Below are 10037 nucleotides of genomic sequence, written 5' to 3'. Positions count from 1 at the left end.
TCCAATCAGGGGACCACACGGGCAGAGGCAGTGACCAATCACAGGACGCGTGCGTGCGTGCGTCTGTTGACATTGGGGAGCGGTGGCGCATCGGTTAGCGCGCTGCGATGCCTGCCACTTGCGAGTTCGATTCCCGCTCACGGACAACAACCGGCGACGATTGTGTGAACCGGGCTCGGGCCGCCCCTAGGTCGACTCGGTCTTGAGTGAGTAGAGGAGCTGGTGCGATGTGGAAATGTCGTCGCTTTCCTCCTCCACAACCTTATCTATGTATGTGCAAAATGGTACCTGTCAACCCCTGAAATAGTGCCTATCTTATTACAGACCAATTCAGAACATAATTGGTTACCCCGTGCCCTTATAAATCTCAACGGTTATCCTACAAAGTCCCATCATGAAGGAGAAACAAACAAATAGACAAAACAATACAATTTTTTGCCCGTATTGAAACGGCTTTACGTCGTATGGACCTGAAAACTCTTATTTCCCTGTACAAGAATACGGGTATGAAAAATGCACATTACTATCCGATGGGCACATCCCCTACGTAAATAGACGTGCAACCCAAAGTGTGGACCATATAGTAAAACCGTAAGAGCCTAATTCTTCTTCTTTCGTATGGCTGACGATGTAGATGGCAGAGCAACAACTGCAATGTCACATTCAGGCGGTGAAGCCAGATCATCGCTGTGATGTCTCCTCGTATTTGTGGATCTGGAATTGCGTCGATATATGTTGCACGCTCTGTTCTGGGTGGCCACAGTCGTACACTGGATAGTTTTCAATTTTCCATTTATGCATCAGGTATCCCCATCTACTGTTATGGTTTGTGCGGATTCGATCTAGGATGGATACCGAAAGAACCAAAGAAGATGTAAGATAAAATTTCAGGAATCCTTTAGAGACTAATTGAGATACATAGATATTCGGTACGTTAAAGGCAAGCCACAGTAACTATATATTTTTTTATTTTACCAGGTAATTGCCCACTGAGCTATACAGCTTTTTTTCAGAAGCGACCTGGCCGCAAATGATAAACCAACAAAGTGGCACGTGGAAATTCATAGGAGGCAAATACCCTAAACACATGTTTCGAAATGTGGAAGGGAAAAATCCTGAGGACTCGGAGAAAAATCCACTCGACCACGGGTCTGGATCGAACTTCTGTGCTCCTGCGTACCAGACAAGGTGAGATAACGTCTCGCCACCGTGGCGCACAGGAGTGCAATTGTGGCCATGCAACCCAAACGATGGATGATAGTGTCCATAATCAGCGTTTTTGGGTTCGATCGCGTTATTTATAAATGTGTCGTAACCCTCCACCACCCGACACGGCCAATCAGCAAAAAAGTGTCACGTTGACAAAAGACAAATAGTTCACTGTTTTAGCCCACCGGTGTGTTGAAGCGTGAAACCACAACACTTACAATTTTTGAGTACGACGTTTCGCTGGTAATGCATCCAGCATCATGGCGAATTGCCCCATGTGCAAGAATATAATGACTATCTTCACGCTTGTTTTCTCATGAAAAGGTGAGTCCTCCCAAGTTTTCGCTGCTGTGTATTATCCTAATTAAGTAATTGTTTTGTCCAATGCCAGTTACATTATGGGTTTTTTTTGTTATTTATTGGAAGGAACCAGATAAGCCGGAGGAAACCCATGCAAAACAGGGGGAGAACATACAAACTTCACACACAAGTCGGGAATCGAACCCAGGTTTCCGCCACGTTTGTGAATTTACTGCTGGATGGGGGGGGCCTCCTTCCCCACGCCGTGCCGGTCAAGGGGATTGTTTGACTATACTTCACCACGCTAATCAGTGCGTATTGGAAGGCCTAACCATAACCAATACATACGTATAACGTCGACTATAATAGCGTGCATTACTACTAAAAGTGTATAAACAAAATATTGTGTACAGCAGTGGGGATAAGATTGGTGCCAAAAATATACACTAGGTGGCGACTTTGCACTAATAGGCTGCTGTATTAGCTAACAGGCAATTACATTAATAACTTCTTATAATCGTTTAAGAACAATTTAAAAAACACCTTCAACTTTTAAAGTTCAAGTTGATCATCGTTAAAGCTGAAAAAAAAAAATACTGACTCTAAGTGGGGTGTTTGACAAGGCCATATCTGACTAAAAGGCTCTTAAATATATATTTAATAAATTAAAATATTCTGCGCTGCAGTGATTACATGAAATGTTTTACATTTTCTCGAATGAAAATCACTGTGAGCAACAGCACTAACATTGAGTGTACGTGACCGTTTTCTTACTTAACTTAAAATTTCTGATGAGGATTCTGCAAAGAGGCTCCATCCGTTTCACCTTCATTCAATGGACTTGTATATTTTCTTTGCACGTTTGCTATCACATGTGTCACTCTATCACGCTGCTACTCATGCGCGGACATTCTGTACTTTCTGTACAGCTTGCACCACACTTCAGCAGAATCCCTACATTTCACACCGTGGTAGTTCTATTCTGCTTTGCATAATGGAAAAATGTTCAGGAGTTAGATGTCCACGTCGAGCCTAGCCACGGACGACGAGAGGGCTTCTGGAGAGAGAGAGTTCGTGTGTAGTTTTTGATACTGCTCCGTTGAGAGAGCGCAGATTACAGTGGTTTACGATACTGTATGGCTCATAGTATGGGTTTCATGGCCACAATTCGCACTGCTGTGGCTTGTCTTAATTTGCTTTATTTATAAAGGGGATGTGCGCATCGACCCGTTGATGTTCTGATGTGGTTGATGGTCACACCAGCAAGCGTCTGCGAGGAATGTCAAAGCCAGGATATGTGAGTTTTGGGTCTCAAATGAGGCGTTTATTTTGGACGTCTATGTTTTTTCCACTCCGTTCGTCAGCGTTCTTTCGGATCTAGGTGAGATTCTAGGATGGTGATAACGCGATCCCAGAAGGGACATCAGGACTTGAGTCAACGGTGAGGTGCATTGCAACTCTCGAGATGATATCAACGGTGTATATGTATTTGCTTATTTATTTCAAAAACACACAAAGTTGATTGACCTCATTCCTACACCTGCACTTTGTAGATTAATTGTGATTCCACGGAGGGCTCTCGCCTACAATGTGACTCGAACGTGATTGGGTTTTTTGTGTGTGTTCGTTCACGGGCCCGTAAAAATTGCGTTTTTTTTTTAAAAGCACAATGGTTAATGCCGCGCCTGGACGGATACGATAGGATTGGCTCTGCTTTTAAGAGAAAGGATGCGGACAGACAGGCAGGCAGGCAGCCAGACAGTCCGCACACCAAAAGCCCAGCAGGAGGTCTGCCCCACGGCCCCACGGCCTACGCAACTGGCAAAGATAATCACGGCGCAAAAACCAGGGTGGGTCAGGATGGCCCACCATCACCCCACATTCTCTCTCCCCCCATCAAGGACGCGCGTGTGCACGAGAGGCAAAGAAGAAGCAGCAGCCAGATTTCTGCATGCGCCGGTCCTCTCGCGATTTGAGGCTCGTTCTAATTTGCTGCCTAATTAAGATACCACAGCCTGCGTCGCCACACCGCGCCGCTGCAATGTTTACCGGAATAGGCGAGCGTATATTTGTTGGGCTTGTGTGTTTGGCAATTGCTGTATTGAAAATTGTTGGGGGGTGGGTTTAAAATATATAAATGTGGTGGATGCATGCAGACTGACAAATGCTGTACATGGAAATTATGCTGTTTGGAACAAATCATTTTGAGTTTTTTTTTTATCCAGTATTTATTTATATAGTGATGTTGTTATTATGATGTTGTAAATTGTGCTCACAAAACACACCACACATACACATAATGTGCAATATGTTTATTGTATGCTGACATACATCATTAAATGGCGTGCATGGAATTGTAATCACGGCTAAGGTGGAGACAGATTAATTATGTAAGACCCCTCTTCAATACGCATACAATCGTCATTCAGCCTGTTGTGCCGTCTAATATTGTACATTCATTGTTTTTTTTGCAAATGCAACGTGAGCCTATTTAGACAACAGTGGCACAGTTGCAGTGTGTGTGTGTGCGCGCATGCAGAAAGGTGCATTTTATTTATTTATTTGCTGAGCAGAATGTGTTTCAGATTGAATCCGAATTTCAAATTGCAAATCGCTAGGGGACCTCCACATGAAAACGAGCCCAGAGGTTATTTCTGACAGATTAGGAATAATCTCCTACACTATTCTGCCCTACCAATTAAGCACGCCGCGCAGCAAATGCGCTTATCGAAGGGACTGCGCGTGTCACTTTGGTTACTTTAAATTATGGCAGTTTGTGTCTTCTGGCTTCTCTTTGGCTAAAGCTGTCTGTAGCTGAATGCCCAGACATGCCGAGTGAGAGCTCATAATACAGCTCAGTCTGTCCGAAGAAGATTCTTCGCTAAATCCGTACCGAATTCAAGCAGCTACTCTGGGCCCAAGGTGATATACCCTAATTAAAAGTCAAGTGCAAAAGCATTATGTTTGCTTTACGTTTCATGTAGGACTGACATTTTTCAGATTATTTCCTAGAGGGTGTGTATATATATGACACTGCTGAACTATATATGTATGTATTAAGGATGAGTTTTGTATCTATTTTTTTAAAATAGGAATTAGAATTTTTGTGTTTTTAAGGACATTTACAAATACACGTAATGCATTGCCGTGCTATTATTCTTTGGTTCTTTGGGTAAAGTCACGTATAAAGATAAAATAATAAATTAAATTAAATACTAGCATACGACGTTTCGATTGCAACACAAGCAATCATCATCAGGTATAAATTAAATAGAAACACAAATCTAGTATACTTAGAAATGTAATGTAATACAACAGAGAGTCGGATAACATAACAGTCAACACCCTCTCTGGTTGATTACGTTCTTCCTGAGAATGCTAAATTTGAGAGAGAGATTATCTTTATACGTGACTTTTCCGAAAGAACCAAAGAATAATTCCTGCAGTCACGAAAGCTCCAAATTAAGTTTATCTCCGTGCTATCAAAATTTACTTCAGCTGGGTCGACACCATGGCACTGTTGGGAGAAAAAGCATGGGTGTGATGTCATGGAAGTGATGTCACTTCCTTTCGGATTAACGATAACAAACACATGTTTCTGATAATACAACATTCAGAAAATTGGGAATGCATCCCTTGTAATGTACATATGTGTGCGAGTGAATTTGTTGCTATTCATGTTGGGAACAAAATCTTCTGATATTGATGTCTTTCAGATGTGCTTTTAGAGAGATCCAGGATCACCCGTCATTAGAAACGTGTGGTTTTTAATACTGATAATAAGAATTCCTTGGTAGAATAAACATTGGGATAACAATAAAAGTACTGAATGAAGAACACTTGACCATCGGTCAAAAAATGTAGTTCAACAATTATTGTCTCAACTACTCAAAATGCAATGCATCAATATCATAATGCACTAAAATCTTATTTCAGTGGGAAAAGACAATGACACTGAAAGGGGAGTGTTATACTTCTCTCCTGGTTCCACTCTTACCTCTGAAACTGCTCTTTCTATGCAAGGACTGACTTCCTTGATGGAGCCTTGTCCCACGAAGCTCCATCCTCATCCTCAGCCCCCTGCTCTATAAAATATATCTACTCTTGGAAAAATCATCGACAGTTTTAATGTCTACAATAACGCATGTTAGTATTGCCATTTATTCCATAAACCCAACCTCGCTTTCCCTTCTCCCATCCTGTCTTAAAATTATTTCATCGTGGATTGGTTGTAACCTCTTCCAGCGAAATGTTAAGCGCACGCTCAGTAAAGACTCCAGTTTGAGCGTGCACCTTCTAAACTCTGACACCATTCTGCAAAAGAGTGTGCGACAAATTGGAGCTGTCATTGATACCGAGCTCCCATTCTTTTCCCACGTCAACTGTCTTTGACCTCATTCCTCCATCTGCACAACGTCTGCCGCATCTGCTTTTTCCTTACCCCAGCTGCTGATAAGACGCTCATCCATGCCTGCATCAAATCCCGAACTCGACGACTGCAAGTCTCTCCTCTATAGCCTCCCCAAACTCTCATCTCGAAACTCCAGAAGATGCAGCCACAGTCTGACGTCTCACCTGCACCTGTAAATGAGACCAAATCACAAAAATACTCCATTCCCTCAATCCAATTCCGGATAAATATGAAGATGACACTTACCATCTTCAATATCAGCCATTGACTCACCCCTGGTTACTTTTCCCCTCTCATCTCACTCTACTCCCCTCCTGCATTCTCTATCACAGAAACCAAGGTTTAATTCTAACACGTAGGCTTGAGCGAACAATATCCATAATACAGTTTTTTTGGTTTAGATCGCGTAATATAAATGTGTCGTTAAACCCGCCACGATCCAACACAGCCAATTAGTAAGGTTTGTCACGTACAATAGATTGTAAATGGTGTGGATTTACTCTCCAACACACCGGTGTGCTGTACTAGTAACGCATTGGCATGTTCTGTTTACGTGACAAACCTTACTGATTGGCTGTGTCGGGTGATGGCGATTTTAGCGATACATTTATATTTATGCAATCTAACCCCAAAAAACTGTATTATGGACCAAGGTTTCATGTCAGAGTCTCCAGTCAACCTTTGCTGAGTGGGAGGTTGCTCCTCTCTCTCTCTCTTATGCTGCTCCAATGGTCTGGAACTACGTTCCCGCAGCAATGTGTCAAGTTGACGCCTTGCTCGTGTTCAAGTCTAGGCTATAGGCCTTTTTTCCCCTGTCTGTGACTGACTGCCTCTCTCTATAATATTTTTTTTTAAATGCCCACTATTTCTGTACAGTGTCTTGCGATGCAGTTGAATTTTAAATAAATATTGTATATTGTGTTGTACATTGGTACGCATGGCCCAAACCATGTCCGATTTTATTGAGAATTGAGTCTTGAAATTCAGAATACCTTTTTAGAAAACGTGTTTTGTAAATATTTGGAAAGAAGCACGTGAAGGGAAACTGCTCATACATTAATACAATAATAGTATAATGGTAGGTTTTTACCCTTTTAACTGGTACAAAACTGACAGTACCAGTTAAATGGGTAAAAACCTACCATTATATTTTGCCACTGGTAAAAGAGATCTCATAGTACAATAATAGTAATTAATTTACCCATAACAGACTCTCAAGATACTCTTTCAGCAGGGTCCTGCATTGAGATGTTTGGCTAATTCCATTAATAAGTGTTTAACATTTGGGAGAAAACTAGAGTAACCAGATAAAATCCACAGAGATATTATTATTTCGCCTGTTTACTTAGACAAGCCTGATTACTCTTCTAAAGAGGCTCCTGCCAAGTGTAGCAGTAGGTTGTGATGATGGCTATATTTGTATTCCTTTTCAGTAATTTCATATTGCATTCAAGTTCTATAATACTGTAACATCCGAGATTAAATTGCTACACGGCTATCTCTTAACCAACTCTCAGGCCGAGCCTACAACACCTGCTATTCCCAGGTAATTTCCCATTCGAGTGCTAACCAGGCTCAAAACCTCCTGAGCTTTTAAAATCTGACAAGCTTGGCCGCATTCAGCGCGACTTGGTCATAGGCAAACGGGTAGGTCCAGTACTATTGCCATGCCAAAAGAATGCGAGGCATGAGAGTGAACAAGAATGCATACAATGCACAGACATGCTTATTGTTTTGAGCCTTCAAAAATACCCAGCATCATCCCTTCAGGTAATGCAACTTTGAAGGCTGCCACCCACCATGTGAGTCAGAGGTGCAGGAAAGAGCTTGACCCTCAAAATATTATACTTCACTCACCCACAAGTGCCATATTTCATGCACATTCGTCGCCAAGGAATGAACTCTTGGCAGTGGCTATAAGCGAGGATTCCAATAACAGTGCAGATCAGCATGAGATGAGACCTCCTGCGATAATATTTCATGGGGCTCATATCCAAGAAGTCGGTGCGTTATGCAAACATGCCTTTTTTGTAATTACATTCCTTCAACGCATGGCCCGTGCGTTGGAGGAATTAAGAAGAAATCAGTCCACACTTGAAAGGATATTTAATGTTGAGCATAAAACTACGTTAATCCACCAGATTAATAAAACAACTATGTAATACTCTGCGTGCGGAGTGAGGGCTCTACGTCCATGCAATGTCAACTGATCGTGTTCTCATGTAACTCACAAAAACCCCTAAGGTCAGAAAGCACACGTGTTCTTTCACAATGGACATAGAAGCAATTGCTTTCAGCATGAGCAACAATAACTGTCTACCCACTTATACCATCAGCTATATAAAATGCAATTCTTGAAAAATACGTAGTATGTATGTATTAGTATTGCTACAGTATTACTATTCGTCTTTGGAACCACTGCAGTGGGGAAAAAACCTGTAGCACTCGCCTCAATGCTTTCGAGAAGACTGATTGGAAGAATTTCACTGTTACTAATATTTCAATATCCCTGTTGAGGAATTACTCTGAAATATAAAGACTATTCAAACGTGTGCACTGTACATTGGTAATTGGGATGCTCCAGCATTTTATTTTACGCTACTTGTATGCCCCGACAACTCAAACGCATATTAGATATCTACTCACGTCAACAATTCCAAGGCCTTGCTGAATTTTAGCCAAGGGACCCCCCCCCATATGGCAACTGTCCGTGTGTGGCACAAGGTGAACTCGAACCTGGCTTTGGACATGGGCAAGAGGCTGCCAATACAATAATACCAAGGTTCACGTCGGGGATGCGTTCCTGAAAGGTGCCACGACGAATATTGAAACGGCGTAAATCAAAGCGATTCACAGGGTAGGGGGTGGCGGAGGCGAGTGGTTGGTTGAGGCGACGCACATCAGGTCGTGATGAAGATGTGTTTGCGAAAGGACGTTAAAGGGGGAGACGTAAATCGGAATATTGATATATCTCTGAATTCCAACCGAGCTTTGTCCAAGGAAGGATTTGCAAATGTTCTAAATAAATGAGTTTCTTGTTGTATGACACAGACTGACATGTAAGTAGGAGACGTAAAAGCACACAATAATTACTTCTGTGTTATGAAATTATCAAATGTGGAAAGCTGTGACTCTGGATATCCTGACCTTTATAAAAAAATAAGTCTTGTGGCTGGTTGAGAGCTTAATAAAAGTATTCAGAACATAATTAAAATGTTGGCTATACATTTGCATTACAATTAATAATTAATCCCCGTTGAAACGTTTGACAGAGGAAAATGCAAATGTTTTCGCCCTCGAGTTATAGTGGAAATGCTAAATGTAATTGAAACCTCTCTTGAGCACCAAATATCAAGAGGAATTTTCTGAAAATGCCAGTGATAATGAATTTTAGATATTTTCTGAAATTAACCAATTCATATTCAAAATATTTCTTATTTTAGTTTGAATATTAATGAGTTGTTAGACACTCGGGATGCTACCATGGCATAATGGTTACCCTGGTTAGTTGATTGGCAGGTCACGTGTAAAGTCTGGGTACTTCAACCTCTGTCACGATGTCTGGTGCATGTGGAAGAGGAGGCCAAATACCATTTCTCGAGGGGCTTTCTACTCCTTCCAGTGGAGGCCCTTCTGCCAGCGGTGGTGTGAGCAAGAAATGGCAGGGAAGGCTTTCCCGACCAGTATTATCCATAATAGAGGTGTTTCTGGGTTCGATCACGGAGATATAAATGCGTCATTAAACTCGCCACCACCGGACAAAGCCAAATTAGTAATGTTTGTCACATAAACAAAACATGGCAATTCGTTACTAGTTCAGCACACCGGTGTGTTGGAGAGTAAACCCACAACATTTACAATTCGAATACGACGTTTTGCCAGTAATTACAACCAGCCTAATCAGGCGACAGCCAAAAAAAACTATTATGAAGTATGTATATCCTTGGTTATTTCGGTAAAGTAACGTAGAAGGGAAACAATAAAAAAATAAAAAAAATACAATTCTCACGACGTTTCGACTGCAACACAAGCAATCATCATCAGGTGTGAAATCCACATACACCTGATGATGATTGCTTGTGTTGCAGTCGAAACGTCGTGAGAGTTTTATTGTTTA

This window comes from Lampetra fluviatilis, chromosome 21, assembly GCF_964198595.1.
Source record: "Lampetra fluviatilis chromosome 21, kcLamFluv1.1, whole genome shotgun sequence".
NCBI classification, from domain to species: Eukaryota; Metazoa; Chordata; class Hyperoartia; order Petromyzontiformes; family Petromyzontidae; genus Lampetra; species Lampetra fluviatilis.
Note: the sequence above shows the minus strand (reverse complement) of the source record.